Here is a 19,477-nt window from a genome sequence, read left to right as displayed (position 1 = left end):
GTAAGTGGCTTCTGCGTGTGTCCATGAGGGTCTTCTAGGGATGATTGGCAGGAGGGAGAGCAAGCCGAGGGGGAGACCCACCCTGAGGGTGGGCAGCACTTTCCAGAGGGTTGGGGGCCTGCGTGGAATAACAAGCTGGAAGAAGGAGGAAGCTGCAGCAGACAGAGCTCACTTCTTCCCACCTGAGGACATCAGACTGTGCTCCCTCCCTCTTCCAAAGCAGGTCCTGCTGGGCAGCTCTCCAGGGAGTTTCCAGGCCTTTGGTCCCAGCCTGGGGGCTGTATCTTTGGTCCCTCTTGTTCTGAGGCTCCAGTTCTTGGACTGAGCAGCCACTGATTTCTCCACCTCTCCATCCTGCAGAGGGCCATTGTGGGACTCAGCTTCTGGTCCTCTAAGCCAACCTAATGAATATATATTTTTTTAATTAGGCATTCTTGCATCTGTGTGTGCATTGTGAATGCATCTCCTGTTGGTTTCGCTCCCCTAGAGAACCCTAATATAGCTGCCCGGTATAATTTTGTGTTTTGTGGCATTTGCAAGGTGAATTCAATGCAGGGTATGTGTGCATACATACAAGGGCAGAGATCACCTCCTTCTAACTGTTGACTCATCTATTTTCAGGTTTCTCTGGATAATCTTTATTTAGACATGTGCACCAAAATTTTAATTTGGCAATCTCAGTGTTGGTGGTATTTGATATAGTAAAGTTTGCACAGTATAAATTAATCATTAACTGGTTCTTAGCATAAAACAATAGCATGTTTATAAGTGTCTATGACCCTGCATTACCTCCATGAAATCCTAGGTCTTTGAAGGATTGTAAAGAGCACACCTCTCCTCTGGGCACTCCTGAAAGCCACGTGCTACTCTCCAGGTTCTCACTGTATAATTTGATAAATGTAGTGTTACAAAGTGTGTCCCCTAGGGCTTCAGTGTCTTGTCACCAGAACTCCATGTCAGATCTTTTTGGCAGTTATGAGCTAGCAAGTTAGCAACTCATGTGGTTGCAAAGCCTTCTTGCCTTTACACCCCTATGTCTTACAATGTCATCACAAGAATCCATGGTTAGCTGTTTGTGCTCCATGTAAACCACAAGACTGTGATATAAATTGAGATTATATTCAGGGAGACTCACTCCCACCTGGATTAATTTCTTTCAGTTAATGGTTGTTTTGTAATTATCCATTATGACTCTAATATGTAGGATTTTCAATACTATAAACCTTGATAGGCTTCCCAGTAATGAATTTGAGGATTTTGAGATTTAGTGTTGTCAGGATGCACTGGAGTTTCTAGATTTGGCACAAAGATTTGTTTTAAAGCACCGCCATAAAAAGATTCTTTTTCAGAGCTTCCCTCTTCTGACTAGAAGCAGTAACTTCTGGGATTGAGCTCCCATGTATGGCTTCTCTCAGGCAGCTTCACTTCAGGGAAGAAGATGGAGTGATGCTGCCATCAGTCCCTTCTGCAAGGGCATTTCTATTGCCAAGAAGAAGCAAACCACTGGCACCTGTGACAAAACGTTTCTGTAAAATGTTCTCTTCTACTTTGGGTTCTCTTTGAAGCTGCATGGGTCTTTCCTAAGGAGTCCTGTTGTACTCCCAGAGAGGCCTTTTTTCCTCCCTCCCACTCTTCTGTGAAGTCAGACATATCAACCTCCCTGTCACTATGCTGGCCATAGTGTGCATTCCTCACACATATGAATAAAGTGTGTCCTTTCTCCTGTTAGTCTATTGGCACCACTGACCCCGAGTCCCCAGAAGGCAAGTTTTTCCTCTCAACAGAATCCCCACATAAAGGCTGCTATGGAATGTTTTTTATTTCTACAGTGTTAATATTGAATTACAGTTATGAATTCTCAGACCTGAAAAATAAATGTCCAAACATCCAAAACAGAACAGTGAAATATGCAGGAAATTTCCTCCAAATTGCATTAATGTGATCTCATAGTTGTATACATGGCTTACTTCCTTATAGAGAGCTCACATGACTAAAAGTGGACTGAATGTATGTGGATTCTCTAGGTTTGGGGTCAAGTCTTTTATTTTTAGACCAGTGCTTCAATATTATGGTAGATGAATATAGATGGATATGCTGTTCCATTGATGACACTTTCTTGCTACATTTTACTTATTTTCAAGAGATGTCAGATAACATTATGATTAAGAACAATTTCCATGAGAGCAGCAGCCTCAGTTTCTTTTCTTAAATGCAACAACATGGATGAATTTTAAATGGATGTTGCTAAGTGAAGAGGCACACATCAAAAGGGGCTTGACTTTATTGTATCAATCCATTCATATGATTCTGGAAAAGGCAAAATTTTAAGGGTGAAAAACAGATTAATGATTTCTAAGCAAAGAAGTATTTGGGGACAGAAGTAGTTGAGTACAAAAGGGATACCAGGGGGACTTTTAGAGTGAAGGAATGATTATGTATGGTACATGATGCTATATATTTCTCAAAACTCTGGAACTATATCATAAAGAGGAAAAATTAATGTATGTCAACTAAACATGCACACATATATACATCACCTAAGATGTTGGATCCCAAGATGGAATACAGCCTGTGACTAATGAATCTAATAGCAGTCTCAATTTCTCTATGGTAAATGTTTCTGAATTTTATTTAAAATGACTTCTTTTAATTTGTAAACCTTTCTCCACATGCAGCATCAAACCATATATTAGAGGCCATACTCCCCCAACACCTTACACTCTTGAAAACACCATTTACCTCCCAAATACCTCTACTATTCTCCATCAAACACAGTGCAAAGAGGGCTGGGACTGTGGCTCAGTGGTAGAGCACTTGCTTAGCATGTGAAGACACTGGGTTCCATCCTCAGCATCACATAAAAATAAATACATAAAATAAAGATATTGTGTTCATCTGTAACTAAATTAAAAAAACATGAAAAATTTAAAAAAGAATAGTGCAAAGATGTCAAAATCACTTTAATCTGTCATGGGACTATAGGCACTGGTTAGTGTTAGACTTTACTTAACCCAACTTGTTACCACTATGGGGTTATTCCTGGTTTAGAGAACACAACTATCAAATTTGATGGGGCTAGTACTATCAGAAGTGTACATTATTGGATCAAGCACTGTCAGCTAACATTGAGGAAACTAACCTGATCACATAGTACTACCAAATACAGGATTGATTTGTATTCAAATTATGACTATGAGTCCTCAAGGACAGGATAAGTTCTTGATTATAACATCCTGCTTAATAAAGGAATGTGGGTAAGGTGTGGATAAGATTTTATTTAAATTTTTTAGGGCTGGGGCTATAGCTCAGTGGCAGAGCGCCTGCCTTGCATGTGTGAGGTACTGGGTTCGATCCTCAGCACCACATAAAAATAAATAGAATAAAGGCATGCTGTCTACCTACAACTACAAAATTTTTTAAAAAAAATTAAAGAATTTCAGAATGCATACAGAATTATTGTCCTTAACACAGAAACTTGGTCACTTGAGTAAAATAATTATTATATGTGCTAAGTACTGCATTATTAAGTTTCCTATTTTGTTAGGTTATTTTAATTCTACAGTTGGCTGCTCAATAAATGGAGCAACTAAAGTTGTTTTTGTGTGTGTGTGTGTGTGTGTGTGTGTGTATTTTTCTGTACCTCTGAACCTCACTGGCTTTCATCAAGTTGCTGGTTATGAATAAACACACATGAAAATAAGTGCATGAAAATAAACACGGCAGTGAGTCTTTTTAAGGGATTTGAAAGGTCTCACACTATTTGATAAACTTAGGATTTTAAAGACTTCTGTTATGTGCTAAGTTCATACAATGAGGTACTACATAAATGATTTTTTTACCAAGTTTCATGATGTTATTACATTTTTTCAGGAATAAACTCATAAACTAATATCTAATCTATTTAAAATTCTTCCCCTCTGCTTACGGTAGTTGACATGTAATTTTTATTCCTGAGGTGGTCAAAGAACACTTTCCGGGCAGTATTAAAAAAAATCTGAAAACTGAAATATTTGATCTGTTACCCCAAATAACCCAAATTTATGACAGAGTGTGATTATTCAAAATATATTTGTGTCCAGGTTAGAACTTCTTTAACTGTATTTAGATATTCATTACCTTATGAACCTATGTAACATATCTAAAATATTAGTAAGCAAAAACCCAATACTTTTTTTTAAAAGGAAATTGGCCTAGTTTTTCCCTGATGGGCACTATGGTGAAATAAGGATGCAAACCTTTATCTCTAGGGGTCAAAGTAGAATTTTATGTAAAAGATTATGGAAACCAAACAAAACAGATATACCCTCAGCTATCATTAGTAGTGTTCCAAAATGGATAAGTTTGCAGCATCAGAGAGCCAAGAGCAACATGGAGCTTTTCCATTAAAGTCAAGGAGATGAGATAGTGATTTCTCCTCCTGGGTCAGGAGAACACCTCTCTAAAAGATGAGGCAGGAAGTTCCTTTTCTCTGGGCTTTGGTAGCTGAAGGAAAGCATTTCCCCCTGGTTGGAGGACAAATATTTAAAGAAACATTTTTGAGCCTACCCCCCGAATTTTATTCACTGCATCATTGTTATGAGGACATATTTACTGCTTTGTGACTGCAAATTTCAAGACAGCTTCTTTTATATTTTCACTTGATCAAGTTCACAAACCTACTGACCACATAGTAGTTCAAGAAGAAAAGTAGCAACCGAAGGAATCTGTGAGGGATTTTGTCAGAAGGCCTATGTACTTTCAAGTGAGCTTGTCTTTTGAACATAAAACAGGAGAAAGTCCTGAAGATCCCATCATGTATATTTTTGTTATGCAGCTCTCATGGCCATCATCAGCATTTAGGGTCAAAGTAGAACAATCTATACATTAATGAGAAACATGACCAAAGAAATGCATTTCAATCCTGAGGATCAGAAGGTGAACCACTATAGACTGAGTAGCAATCTCAGTATCTAAGAAATCAGAAAGTATCCTTCCCAGATCCTTGGGGTTTTGTTGCTGAAGGATTATATAACAATTCAGGACCTAAGGGATTTTAACCCTCTTGAGGGTTAAACTGTTCACCATGAATAGAAATGTGGGATCATATTTCATGAGTGCAAGTCTTCTACTACTGCAAATGTTGACTGAGTCAAATGGTATTAGAAGACACAACTTTCTTGATATTAGTTATTTTCAAAGGTGATTATTATGGAACAAAATAAAGTATGTAAATTATTCTAACAACTAGAATTTTAAAAAGGCTGACAACAAATTTTTTATAATTTGTACTTAGTAAAGAACAACTGTCTTACTGTTTCTGGGAGGAAAAAAAAAACAAGTATTTATATTTATTAATTAAAACAACTTTTTCCCAATGCTGAGTTAAAATTCCATCACAAAAATGAACAAAATACTCACATCCTTTTAAAATAATATTTTTAGTTGTAGATGAACACAATACCTTTATTTAATTTATTTATTTTTATGTGGTGCTGAGGATGGAACCCAGTGCCTTGCATGTGCCAGGCGAGTGCTCTACTGCTGAGCCACAACCCCAGCCCCTCACTCCCTTTAAAAAAAATTTGTAGTTGTAGATGGACAGAATGCCTTTATTTTATTTGTTTATTTTTATGTGGTGCCAAGGATCAAACCCAGTGTCTCACACATGCTAAGCAAGTGCTCTGCCACTGAGCTACAGCCCCAGCCCTCACTCCCTTTTTTGAAATCTAAAATAGTGGCTATAGCACAAGTGTCATGTAAGAAAACTCATTACTGAAAAATATGGCAACCAATAGTGTATTCTAATATAAACCATGGACTTCCAAAGACAATAATGTCAGTGTTAACCTCATGGATTTTAACAACTGTGTCACTCTGGTGCATAATGTTGATGGTAAGGTTCTACAAGTATGGGACAGGAAGTATATGGGAATCTTTGTACATTCCAAGTCATTTAGTATCAACCTGAAACTATTCGGGAAAAAAAAAAAATCTCATGTACACACACACACACACACACACACACATTCTTATACACATCCCTCTAGTAATTTTTGATGGCAAAAAAAAAATTCTTCCCTTTAGAATATCAACCAATGCTACTTTAAGTTTGCCTTTACTCATTGTGATAGTAAGGAGATGAACTAAATATCAACTATTATATTACATCCTGATACTTGCCTTTCTATTCTCAAATAAAATTAGATAGCTCTGTATGAATACCAGAAATATCACAAGGACCTTTGTAATACCTAGTTTCCATCTATACCTAATGAAAACATGTCTCAAAGAATCTTAGAAATTTGAAGTAGTGCTTAAGGTTTATTTAGGGGCCCATGCTTTGACTTCAGAGGAAATTCCTTTATAAAAATGTAAAATATCAGAATTACATTCTCCTCATAATGTCAAATATTGGATCATGGTAGGGGACACACTTATTCCTATAAAAGTCATTGCAAGTTGGAAGAGTCTATATGGAATTTTTTTTTTTTAAATGTGGAGGGGCACAATAGTGCCTGCCTGTAATTCTAGTGACTGCAGTGGCTGAGACAGCAGGATCACAATGTTCAAGTCCAGTCCCATCAACTTAGCAAAAAGCTCTAAGGGGTGGGGATGTAGCTCAGTGGTAAATAGCCCCTGGGTTAAATCTCCAGATACCGGCCCCAAATAAATAAAAACTTGGGAAGAAAGAGGGTATATCAGGGAAAATAAAAATAGAAAGCACATGGAAAAATGAGAGAAAGTCACTCCTCTCCTCTCAGTGGGCATAATTTTTTATTTTTGGTACAGGGAATTGAAACCAGGGGCAGTCTACCACTGTGCTACATTCCCAGTCATTTTTATTTTGAGAGCCAGCCTCCCTAAGTTGCCTAGGGTCTTGCCAGTTACTGAGGCTGGCCTCAAACTTGTGATCCTCTCATCTAAGCTTCACAAGTCATTGAGATTACAGGCATGTGCTAGCATGCCCCATCCAATGAGAGTCATTTTGTTTTGAATGATTAATGAAAGCAACTTCAGTTACTCAACAAAAGAATAAATCTGACTTATTCACATTTTTCTTTTGTACCAGGAATTGAACCCAAGGGCACTTAACCACTGAGCCACATACACAGCCTTTTTTATAGTTTATTTTGAGACAGACCCTTGGTAACTTGTTTAGGGCCTTGCTAAATTCCTTAAGCTAACTTTATACTTGTGATCCTCCTGCCTCAGCCTCTCAAGCACTGGGATTACAGGTTATTCATGTTTTTAAAATAAAATATTTCCAAATGAAATTTTTATGTTGCTAAATGTAAAAAGTGAATGAGAAAATGACAGCTATGAGAATTAATGATTCAAGTGTTTAAATGCATGTACATTTAAACTTCCACATGCTTGTTGAGTATTAAACTTCAGAAACAGAGCACTTTAGATCACTTTAAAAGAGATGGTTAAACCCCAAATAATTAAGTATAACTACATGTTAATAAAATACTTTCAATCAATTGTAAGACAAGTGTGATTTGAGGGTAGAGCAAAACCAAGTAAAAGAAATTGGGGCATCTCTGTGGAAATGCTACAACCATAAGCACAAACTTCAGCACTGATGTTTTTGTATCTTGTTCAGTTGACAGAATCATTTTTAGCAGTTTAATTCTTTCAAGAACACAGATGTAGTGTGTTTAATAATTTTATAAGACCATAGAGTTGATTTTCTTTTGAAATCATATCTGCATTGGAATTGGCTTTGTCAGCTAATGAATCAATACAAAGGGGTACACAGGTAAAATAGACTTTGTCTTTTTTTCCTCAAGGAATAAATAATGTAAATGTCCATGTTTTGGGACTGATATTGATTCACTGAGGCCAAATATTAAAGTGAATAATCTTTATTAAAATGTACTTGCAAGCATTAGAGAAGAAGTCACCATTACTGCCAAAAGGCTAGGAGTTTGATATGTACAACTTTGTAATTGCTGCTACTTACAAAACCATTTAGGGTTCAATTGATAGTTAACAGAGTGAGCATCTTGTGTTTAATAAAATGACAAACATGTACTGCATTATATTAGAATGTCTATTATTGTAACTAATGTTATATTTAACTTAGGTAACTTAGGTTTGAGTTTTTTAACTGTAGGTAATGTAGGTTTGAGTTTTTTCTTCAGAGCCATCAGTATAACAGAGAGTGAAGAGACTTTTCAACAACTGCCACTTCTTGCTGTTGCTGTTTCAAAAAAGGAAATTTGGATAGCTGTTATACATATTTCTATATTTAAAATATTCTAAGGTTTATATCAATTCTTGGGTTTTGATATTAAACACAAGCTACTTACAGTCTCCCTAAGAATGTTTTCCTGCAACTCAGCCATTTCTTTTTTCACTTTACTTTGTTCACCAATAACAAGACTTTCATGATACTCCTCCAGGTCTTTGATACTCTAAAACAAAAAAAGTCAACTTCAGTTAGAAGCTTCCACTTCTTATTTCATATTCCAAATGTGTAAATTAAATTTCAAAAGTAACAACTTTTGATATTCAGAGAGTTTGCTATTAATTCAAACTGAAATTATAATTAATATATGCAGATATAAATATCCCCTTAACATTTCTTTCTATTTTTTTTTTGTAGTGCCAAGGACTAACCCTATGGCTTCAACATGGTAGGTTTGTGCTCACACTGAGCTGCCTCACCAGCCCCAAGAAATTTTTTAAATGTCAGATCTGAGTGGAAGAATATTTTTATGAGAGGAACAACAATCACGTACTTAGTTTACAAAAATGGGTTGGTGAGCAGTTGTCAACATGGAACAGACATAGAAAGAGACGGGTAGACCTGCATTATGAAATGCCACACTTCTTAACAGGGTAATGACTTATTTGTTATCACTAACAGTTCATGTAACATGATTTCCTTAGAATAAAACAGGCTATCATATGACCCTTCTAAATCTTTATCATTCATTCAATAGTGACATCCAGTACACTATGGAAAAAGTACTGGGTTACATGCTGTGGGAGAATTAAAAAATGACTACAATCTCTTCTGTATTCATATATATGAGCAAAAATTTAAACAGAAATAATATAAAAACTTTAAAATAGGTATGGAAGAAGAATTTATTGGGGTATGTAGCTGACAAGCAAGGTTCAGTGAGATTTAGAGGGCAAAATAATAAAATGTCAATAGGTAAATAAAAGAAGTTAAAAATACTGTAGGGGAAGAACATAAGCAAAATGAGGAAATGTAATGGTGAGTTCCTGCACATGGGGTATCTGAATAACAGAATTAAGAAGGGGAAGCCACTGATAGTTTTAGAAGAAGGAAGGGCCATGTTTTAGGAAGATGATACTACAAAATCTTGAAGGATGGATCGAGAAGAGAGAACTCAGAAAAAGAGTACTTTAATATTATAGGCAAGGAATAATGAAGTCCTGAACTAGGGCAGCAACAGCAGAAATTAAAGCAATAAAAGGTCCACTAGCATGGGCCAGGCTCTGGGTTCAATCCCCAGCACAGGAAAAAAAAAAAGGTACCACAGCAGGGGTAAGACTACAGTAAGGGTAAGACCTACTGATAACTGGATGGGAAGGATAATTAAATTCAGGAGGCTAAATAATAAAGTTCCTACCATAACTATTAACATTTATCAATAACATTTAGAAGAAACTTTTCTATTTACTTCTTCATACCAACTTGTTAATGGTTCTAAGGGAACATTAGAGCTGCATGTTCTCAACTTGCAAGCTCTTTCTAAATAAGTGCTTTGTATACAGATGACTCTGAAGTTCCTGAAAGAATTTTTAGAATAATTTAATTATTTACTGAAACACCTCAATTAGTTAAGAGTGACATTTTAATGTACATCTTAAAGGGACTATTAAAAAGAACCCCCCAAAGGATTTTTAACTCCTAAATAATATGCATCTACATGAATAAGAGGTCAATGTTATTGAGGAAAATTAGCTGATGCGCAAATATGACAGAAGAACATTGCCAATTTACAAAGGGTTGATCTTCCACTTGTTTTTTCATCCTGGTAATCATAAGTTGGAACATAAAACCATTCTTACTCATTAATAATTCTATAAATAAATATGCCATAGAACACTTATGAACTACACTAGAAAATGAAAGAGTTACTGAGTAGTTATATTTGCCTACTTCCTATTTAATGAAAGCTGTCCATAGAAGACAAGTAAAAGAAAAGTAGAAATGATTTATCGACTTGCTGCTCTTCACTATATATTATCAATTTGAACATAAAAACATCATTATAGTGTTAATAAAGCATCAATGTTATGGACAAAATGTATATTTCTAGGTAAAATTCCCAATTTTACTTCTGTTTTAAATAACTCTCACAACTATTAATGGTTTCTAAAATTAAAAGTTCATGTAAAAATTATGGTAATTCTAGAAAAATAAATTTGAGATAGAGTATGATTAACAATTTTTAAACACATAATCAAACTGCTTCACCATAAATTCAGAAAGAACCAATCAGTCTTGTAATTCTACATATATATTGTATTTGATGAGAATGTATTGTTTACCAAGTACAACACAACAGACCTTTAGCAATTGCTCGTACAAATTTTTAATTTCTTTAACTTTCTCACGCTGAATAATTCTAGATTGAAGAAAAAGCTTTCTTTGCTCTTGAAACATATTCTAAAAAGATAAAATAAAGTGATAAAATTTGAATAAAATTTAACATTTAAAAAACAAATCTATAAATCTTAGTTGAAAGAAATACACTTTAAATTAATAACTGTTAATTTGTTTTAATGTTTATATCCAATTTTAAATAATTGCATTTCAACTCCAATAAACCCAAACAAAATAATATAATCATCTTTTGTATCACTCATTGAATAGGACATTTTCTTACCAATATTCAAATAAATGTATTAATTATTGATTTCAAATTCAACAGATGACCCTTCTAATAATCTGTTTACCACAAGCAGATAAAATCTAAAGTCCTACCTAGCAGAAATTAAGTAGGGAATATTTCTTCTTATCCAATATTCAAAAATAATACTAATTCCTGCTCATTTCAATATACACAGGGCTGGAACTTCCAGTGATGCAAGCCTCTCTATTCCTTGACCCACTCTCCAATAATAATTTCATACTGTTCCCTACTTGCCACTCCCAGAGTCAAACTCTAGATTTTTCATGCTCAATAACTGCAGAATTACATAATACAAACAATAGCAAAGATATATAGGAAACTTATGTTAAAACACTGTTTTGAAGCATTTTAAACTAACTCATCAAAAAAGAACCCATTTACTACTCAAAACAACTTCGTGAGGTAGATACTCTTAGTGTGTCCTCTTTCACTAAAAAGAAAACAGAGCGCAGATATAAATAATTTGCTGGTGGTTTCATAGTGAGCAGCTAGCTGAAGTACTTTTGGATCCCAAACAGTCTGATTCCAGAGTCCAGGCTCCTGACCACTGTACTGCACCATATCTCCATTTTTACAACATTCAGCCACTTCCCTACCTTTGTAAGTCACTCTCTTCAATATTGTGGCTCAGTAGTCTTAAAAGACCTAAATTCCCTCGAATGGAGCACTTTTCACTGTCTAATATGCTGTCCCCATGTCCTCACTTTTCTCAGTCCCAGAGGACATTCCATAGTCATCAGACACCCATCATTGCCTATACACTGTGACCCCTTCTCCTTTCATCAATGTACTTGGATAAACCCAAACCTCTCAAATCCAACTCTCTACATGTTCTGCCAAGCCAAGCTGCCTGCTCCCGCTGTAAAGTCATGATCTCTATGTTATGAACTGAAGTTGAACCCTATCGCCTCTTGGCATTTCTATTTCTCTTGTCTGTCTACAGAACCACTCTCGAGAAACAATTCCCTGCCTTCTCTTTTGTCCTGAAAGCAGCATCTGCTCCCCATCCTTAGTCCCAGATGATGACCTCACCACTTCTCTGAAGAAACACGAGCAATCCCAACAGGAAGTCCTGTCTCCCATCACCACATCTTCCATCCACCTTTGCCCAGCTAGCCTTAAGTCCTCTACCTTCTCTCCTGAATTTTTGCATGAACTGTTGCTACTTGAGATTTTGATATAATAGATTAATCATAAAGCTAAGCCTGATACCAACAGCTAGTTTTTCTTCTTGGTCCTCAGCTTTCTGTACTTCTATGTCCCACTGTTGAAACAAAGGCAGAAATTGCTGAGAATATTTATAATGAAGATTCTGCCTGTAAAACATAATAATGAACATGGTCATACTGCATAAAGGTATGAAAAATATATTCAAAACAAAAATGGTTGACATAATTTCACATAATTTATACCATGAAAGGAAAATAAAAGTAGCTAAAATCTTCTCATGAGAAAGAGAAAAGCAAAATGATTTACTCTCATTATAAAAATATTTATTCCTAAGTGACTACTAGAGAAGCTAGTTCACCTGCTTAACAGCTTGAAAACTGAGGACTGCAGTATAAATTTTCCACAAATACTTAATTGATATAAAAGCAGTTTAATTTTCAATTCCTCTTACTAAATAACATAGATTCTGGCATTAGAAGTTAGATTTAATGTGGATAACATATCCATTCACTGTGTAACACTTCCAGACAGGAATATTTCTCTTAACTATTTCTCCATATTGCCACAATTAATTTTGCAAAAAGAGCAGAGAATGAGATTCAGCTAAAAACATAAATTATTTGCAATATGAATTACCTTTTCTATATAACTGAATACTCTTAACACTCCCAGGATTGATGATTGGACATTTGTCTTATATTCAGTTAACATATTATAATAAATGTATATAAATCAACTTTATAGGGAAAATACTATTATCTCAAAGGCAAAAGAGGTAATCTTATTTTCTTCTAGGTAATATACTTCAGTACTGTGAAACTAAGGTTCGAAAATTATCTGTTTAGAGAAAATCAAGCAAAATACTTTGTCATATCAGGGATTGAACCCAGAGGCCCTCTACCACTGAGCCACACCCCCGCCCTTTTTATTTTAAGACAGAGTCTTAATAAATTTCTCAGGCTGGCCTTGAAGTTTCAATCCTTCTGCCTCAGTCTCCCAATTTGCTGGGATTATAGGTGTGCGCCACCACACCCAGCTACAAAACACATTTTTAATTGGAGATTCTAATAAATGCATGGTGATAACTGGAGTGCAAAGATTTATGCATGAATAGTTATATGTATATACACACACACACATATACCAGTATTGTGATTCCAAAAACAAAAGAAAACTTTACCTTTGCTCTTGTTGTATTTTGCGAATATGCTCAATATTTTCATTAATAATTTTGAGAGAAGCATCTGTATTCATTTCAAACCATTTTCTTCTAGCAAGAAGAGCTTGTGTGATGTCAGCTATATATAAAATAAATTTTCATTAAGTGGCTATTGAAAATTACTTTGCTCCCATATATTCGTACCCATATGGGAAATGTTGATTCAGCAATATTGGAAAGACATTTAAAATTTATAAAACAGACATCATTTAAAAACAAGATTTGCTCACTTATATTATATGAACATATTTAGGTAATAGTAATACAATTCTCATTTATCAAACTGCAGGTCACCTTTTAAATTAGATAAAAATTCTAATAGTCAAAATAATTTATACTTTTTAAAAATGTATACAAAGAAGCATAAAAAAGAATTTAATTTCTTCTTGAGAAGCAGTTAATGAGTCAAATTTTATAATTTATTAAATGTCCTCTAATTCAAAGGACACTCCTAGGATGGAATATTGTTAGAGTTCATTTCATAAAATACACAAAAGTACTTTACTTAAGAAGTCTGTCAAAGAGCGAGAAATAAATATACTGTAATAAAAAATATTTATAAATCATGCAGTGGGTGATGCTTTTAACTATATTTTACTAAGAGACAGTGTTCATGGTTATAAGAATTTCAGGTTTACATAAGTAAATGAATATACATAAGAGCACTTTTTAAATATTTTCATGGATGTTGTAAAAGATGTTTATTTGTAACTGCAGTGTTTCTCATAAAATATTACAACTAGAAAGTAATACAGTACTAAGGATATGACTTTACATCAAGATCTACTACCAATAGCTATTTATCAATACTCATGGTGTCCATCTATAACAAATAATTAATTGCACACCTCACAATACAAGCACTTTTAGCACCAAATAAACCAAAGCTTTCAAAACATAATCCTTTGTATGAATTATCTCTATAGCAGAGCCAAAAGTTGATAAATACGCTGTTAACATTATAGACTTTACAGTATATAGAAATAAAAGAAATTTATTCAGTGTGTTTGTTTGCTTGTTTATTTATGGTACTGGGGATTGCCCAGGGGTGTTTTACTACTGAGTTACATCCCCAGTCCTTTTTTTAAATCTTATTTTGAAACTGGATCTCAGTAAGTTGATGAGGCTGGACTTGAACTTGCCATCTTCCTACCTTGGCTACCTGAGTTGCTGGGATCATAAACCTGTGCCAATACATCTAAAACAGTGTGGCTGACAATTAACAAGCAAATGGAAAATTTTTGAGTTTTTGGATACAATCATACATTTCTCACTAGGTATAAAATTGTCTTCAATTTTCTGCTGGGCGTGGTAGCATATACCTGTATTCCTAGAGGCTCAGGAGGCTGAGACAGGAAGATTGCAAGTTCAAAGCCAGTCTCAGTAACTTAGTGAGGCCCTAAGCAACTCAGTGAGACTCTGTCTTTAAATAAAGTACAAAAAAGGCCTGGGAATGTGACTCAGTGGTTAAGCACCCCTGAGTTCAATACCTGGTACCAAACAAACAAACAAAAAAGTAGTCTTCAATTTTCTACTACATGATTCACTAAAATAAAAATACTAACAGCTATTTCAGAGGAACTCTTAAGCATTGGTGCTCCAAAGATAAAAACTTCAGAAAGTCATAAAATTAAATTAAATACATAAAATTCTGTATACGGGAAAAAAGACTTTAGGCAGAGTCCTGAAGGCCAGTGTTTAGTAAATCCTACACTAACAGTTGTACAGTTGAACACAATTTTTTTAAGTAAAAATATCTTCCAAAACATACCTCTAACTTCCCATAACATCTTTTGTACATCCTCCCTATAAAAAAGTGACAGGAAATTTTTAAGTGAGGCAAAAAATTGTTACTATGGAAGAAGACCCCTAGGCACTTAAGGTTAGCTAGGTGCTGTGTGAGCAGAAGGCAGACTTTTCTGAAATCACACTATGTGGCACAGCAGGCTAAAACTGCTTTAAACACATTACCCCACAGCTTGCTCATGTCGTCCAGTGAGAGAAAAAACTAGGATTAGATTCTTATCATCCAACCATCACTCACGTTCTAACAATGTTGGCTTCAGACCTCCAATACAAGGGTTATTTATGTCAGTAAACAGTGAGGAGATATTAGAGAAGATTCCATCTTCGCTACCCCCAGCCCAAAGAAAAGAAATGGGGGTGGTCATACAAAACATGTGAAATGAAGTCTAAAACTTTAAAATAGATATAGCCCTCACTGTGTGACCTAACGTGAAGTACAGATTATCTCATCCAATGTTCTTTTCACATTTCAGTGCACAGGAACAAAAGCTCCACTCTTACCTGAGGCCTGCAAGTAGCATGCTCTTCACATCAACAATTAAAATGGGTAGGGAAATCTATTAAGTCCAAATAGTCCATACTTGTGTAACATCCTGCCTCGGAGAACAAGGTGTCAAAGATGGTCCTGAGGTCCTCTGATGAATATTTCCTGGGATAAATGCCTTTGATTTGAAACCCTTTACTTAAACTACCAATATCTCCCAAAACGTACCTTGAAACTTGGCCAACATATTCCGTAGCTCATTCCTGTGAAGAAATTGCATCAGGTTTTTAAATGAATGTAGGCAAAACACCGCCCTTGGTTCTGCAGAAGGGCAGGAGGCCGAGCACATTAGGTCGACTAGATGATGTGTGAGCAGAAGGCGGACTTTTCTGAAATCACCCTATGTGACGCAGCAGGCAAAAAATGGCTTTAAACACATTACCCAATGTCTCGCTCCTGGCGACCTGTGAAAGAACTCTCCTCCCCACTGTCATCAAGTCCTGAACTGGTTGCTGCATAGAAAAGAGAAATGAAAGATGTTTTTCAAGGAAGTGTGCTATTTGATCCACTCTTTGCAGAGATATCCTCTCCCTTGTGCAATTTCCCTGGCTCTTCAGGCCAAGGAAAAGATCCTGATGCAGACAGACAGACAGAGGTGGAATCCCTTAGGTATAGGCCACAATAAATTTGGTCATGGCCTGGGGCCACTGGAAGGAGGCATCTGTACCAGGGCCAAAGTGCTTGTCCTGCACCTGGGACAAGTAGGAAGTGAGGGCTGCCAGGGGTTCAGAGGAGCAAGAACCGGAATCCCGTGAAGGTGCTTGAGACACAGGGGCTTCTCGGCGCTGGAAACGTGGGGTAGCCCCAACCCAGGGCCAGGAACTCCAGCCGCCCACGTGCTTCACGGCCCCACAGGACAAGAGGGGGAACACCTCTGACACGGGGATGCCCAGAGCAGAGCCTCCCCGCTGGAGGGACCCCTGGGACAGGAGCGTTTTTCACCTGGGCACTCAAAGTCATAGATGGACAGGTCCTGAGGCTCCACCTGGGCCTTGGCAGCTCTCCCCAAGCTCTTCCTTGCCGTGGGTGCCATGGCGACGGCCGCCCTGTGTTGCACAGGAGCCCGCAAGCTCCAGAGGGCAGGGATGCACTAAAGAAGGTGGGAGGTGTCAGAGGAGAATCAGGGCATGGGGCTTTGGGGCTGGAGATTGGTGTGGCCTCGTGGCCTGACACATGCCCTGGAGCCAGGGGGAGGGGGAGGATGGTGCCAGGGTAGAGTCCCTCCCCCACCCAATGATGCCATGGTCATGTCCTGCCCCATCCAGTCCAGTCCTGCTACAGGAGGGCTGAAACCCAGGGGACAGGGGACAGGAAGGATGGCCCCAGGGTGAAGAGCCGCCCGGCCCCATCCAGTCTCTCCCTGCTGGATACCGAGGGACCCGAAGGAGAACCCCAGGGTCAAGTCCCCCCCCCCCCCAAAAAAAAAGTCCAGTCCCACCCGCTGGAACCCGAGGGGAAGGGAAGGATGGCCCCAGGGTCCAGTCCCACCTAGCTGGAACCTGAGAGGACATGGGAAGAATGGACCCAGGGTCCAGCCCTGCCCCACCCTGTCCTGTCCCTCTGGAACACTAGGAGAAGGGAAGGATGGCCCCAGGGTCGAGCCCGGCCTCGTCCTGTCCACTCCCACCTGTCCCGTCCAGTCCCACCCGGCTGCAACTGAGGAGACACTGGTAGGATGGCCCCAGGGTCGAGTCCAGCCCCGTCCCATCCAGTCCCACCCAGTTGGAACTGGAAGGGACACAGGAAGGATGGCTCCAGGGTCGGAGTCCCACCCCGCACCACCCTGCTGCACCACCTCGCCTGTCCAGTGCCCGTGCAGTTCCGCACCACCCCGCCCCGTCCAGTCCCACCCCCCTGTCCCATCCTTTCCCACCCCAACCTGTCCAGTCCCCGTCCCGTCCCGCTACACGAGGACTGGTACGAGCCCCAACTGCCCCGCGCCCCTCCAACCCTCCACCTCGGGCGCCTCTGCGGGATCTCACTGCTCGGGTCCCCAGATGACCCCGGCTGGTGGCCGCTGGGGAGGACAGACCCAAGGGCAGACGGTGGCCGCACAACCCACTAAATGACTCCTCAGTAAGTTCCGTGGGAAGGGACCCCTCTGCCTGCACCAGTCTGGCACACCAAGGGAGGACACAGCCCCTCTCTGTTCTCTCCCTTGGGAAAGCCCCAGGGTCGCCTCAGGGGCCCGCGTGTCCCCTGATGAGGGCGGCCCAGCACCAGGGATAGCGCGGGTGGATCCTCCCCGCCAGGCCTCCAGCAACGCGGAGACCCTCCCGCCGCCATCAGGGCCCTTCCCTTCCAGAAGCGCTCCTGGGCCCGCCCTCAGCGGCCCCCCTCACCCCAGGCCACACCCATGAAGTCACCTCACACCTCTGTCTTCCGAGAGGAGAGCCCCACACCATTGGCCCCCGTGGAACCACACGGAACCACACGCCGATCCCACCTCCCCAGGCCCGCGCCTCATCGTGGGGTCCGGAATCGCTACCCCTCACCCAGCTGGGCGACCGCGAAGCTCCTCTCAGGGCCTTGGCGTCCTCGTCCTCCTCGTGGCAGCAGCCCGCAGGTCGTGTTTGCGGCCTCACTCGCTGATTGGCTGGCGCAGTGCGCGTGCGGGAGGCGGGGCCGCTTGGAGCCATGGCCCCTGCGGCTCCGCCACCCGCCACCGAGGGAGGGGGCGGCACTGCCATGGTCTGGGGTCCCTGGGGCCCTTGGCAGCACCTCAGCCAGGCTCCTGGCCCCATGAGGACAGGACATCGAATGGATGGCAGCGAGCCCTGCACCTCATGCGGGAAGGACAGGCCAGTGGACAGCACTGCCATCTCCCTAAGCCGCCTTACCCGCACAGGAGGCGTCTTCGCCATGATCCATCACCCTGGTGTCTTGGACTTCCCTTCCCGTTGCAGTAATTCAGGTGCAGGTCAGCATGAGAAAGAAAGAAGAAGCAGAGCAAGCAACGCAGCAGCAGAAAAAAAGTCCTTTATTGTATACAGCAATCTTTTTATAGTCTTGTGAACAAAGAAGGCAGCCTTCCAACAGCAATGAATCAGGTCTTCAGCTAATTAAACATAGCACACAGAAGTTTTACTTTCTAATCAGAAGTGACCCGCTTCTCATGGCTAATCTACTCTCGGCCTGGAGCATGCCGAGCTCTGCTCTTGTTAAGAACAGATAATAAAATTTTTCTCAGCGCCCTCCTAGCCCACTGGGCAGAACATCCCGTTTGCAGGCAAGTCCTCCCAAGGACAGCAGACACCTCCTTTTCAAGCATGTCCACTGTTACCTATCTATACCTTGACAGAATATCCCCTTTGCAGGCAGACTCCATCAAGGACAGTAATAGTAATGCAGTCACATCTGATTCTCTACACCTTCCCCTCTTCCTTTATTTTCCACCATTTCCCACGTGCAATCCCAACAGCCAACTGAACTCCCTGTGCTTCACATACTCACCAACACTTCCTGTAGTGACATTTCCTAAGGTCGCCATCCTAACAGATGCAAAGTGATAGCTGTGCAGGTCTTTTTCGGTATGCGTCCCATCGCGAAAAGGTGGAGCAGTTCTTTGACGCTCCCTGACCGCTTGTGTTTCCTTTCGCGTTATAGTACCCCTGAGTGATGGTGAGCTGAACATTTTTCACTTTGAGGCTGTGTATTCTGCTCAGATTTGAAGATGTGCTTTCTACATTTGTATATCACTCTATATGGCTGTGTTTTTCCCTGCTACATCTATGAAATAGATTAGTGCTTGCTCTGAAGTCATTCGAAATTCTCTGTTTTCTAAAAAGGGTTTACAATTTTATTGGGCATTTTCAAGTCTGTGTTCATCAACAAGCGATTTGGTACTTGATGTCCTGC

The sequence above is a fragment of the Marmota flaviventris genome, chromosome X (genome assembly GCF_047511675.1).
Source record: "Marmota flaviventris isolate mMarFla1 chromosome X, mMarFla1.hap1, whole genome shotgun sequence".
In the NCBI taxonomy this organism is placed as follows: domain Eukaryota; kingdom Metazoa; phylum Chordata; class Mammalia; order Rodentia; family Sciuridae; genus Marmota; species Marmota flaviventris.
This window is presented reverse-complemented; position numbering follows the sequence as displayed.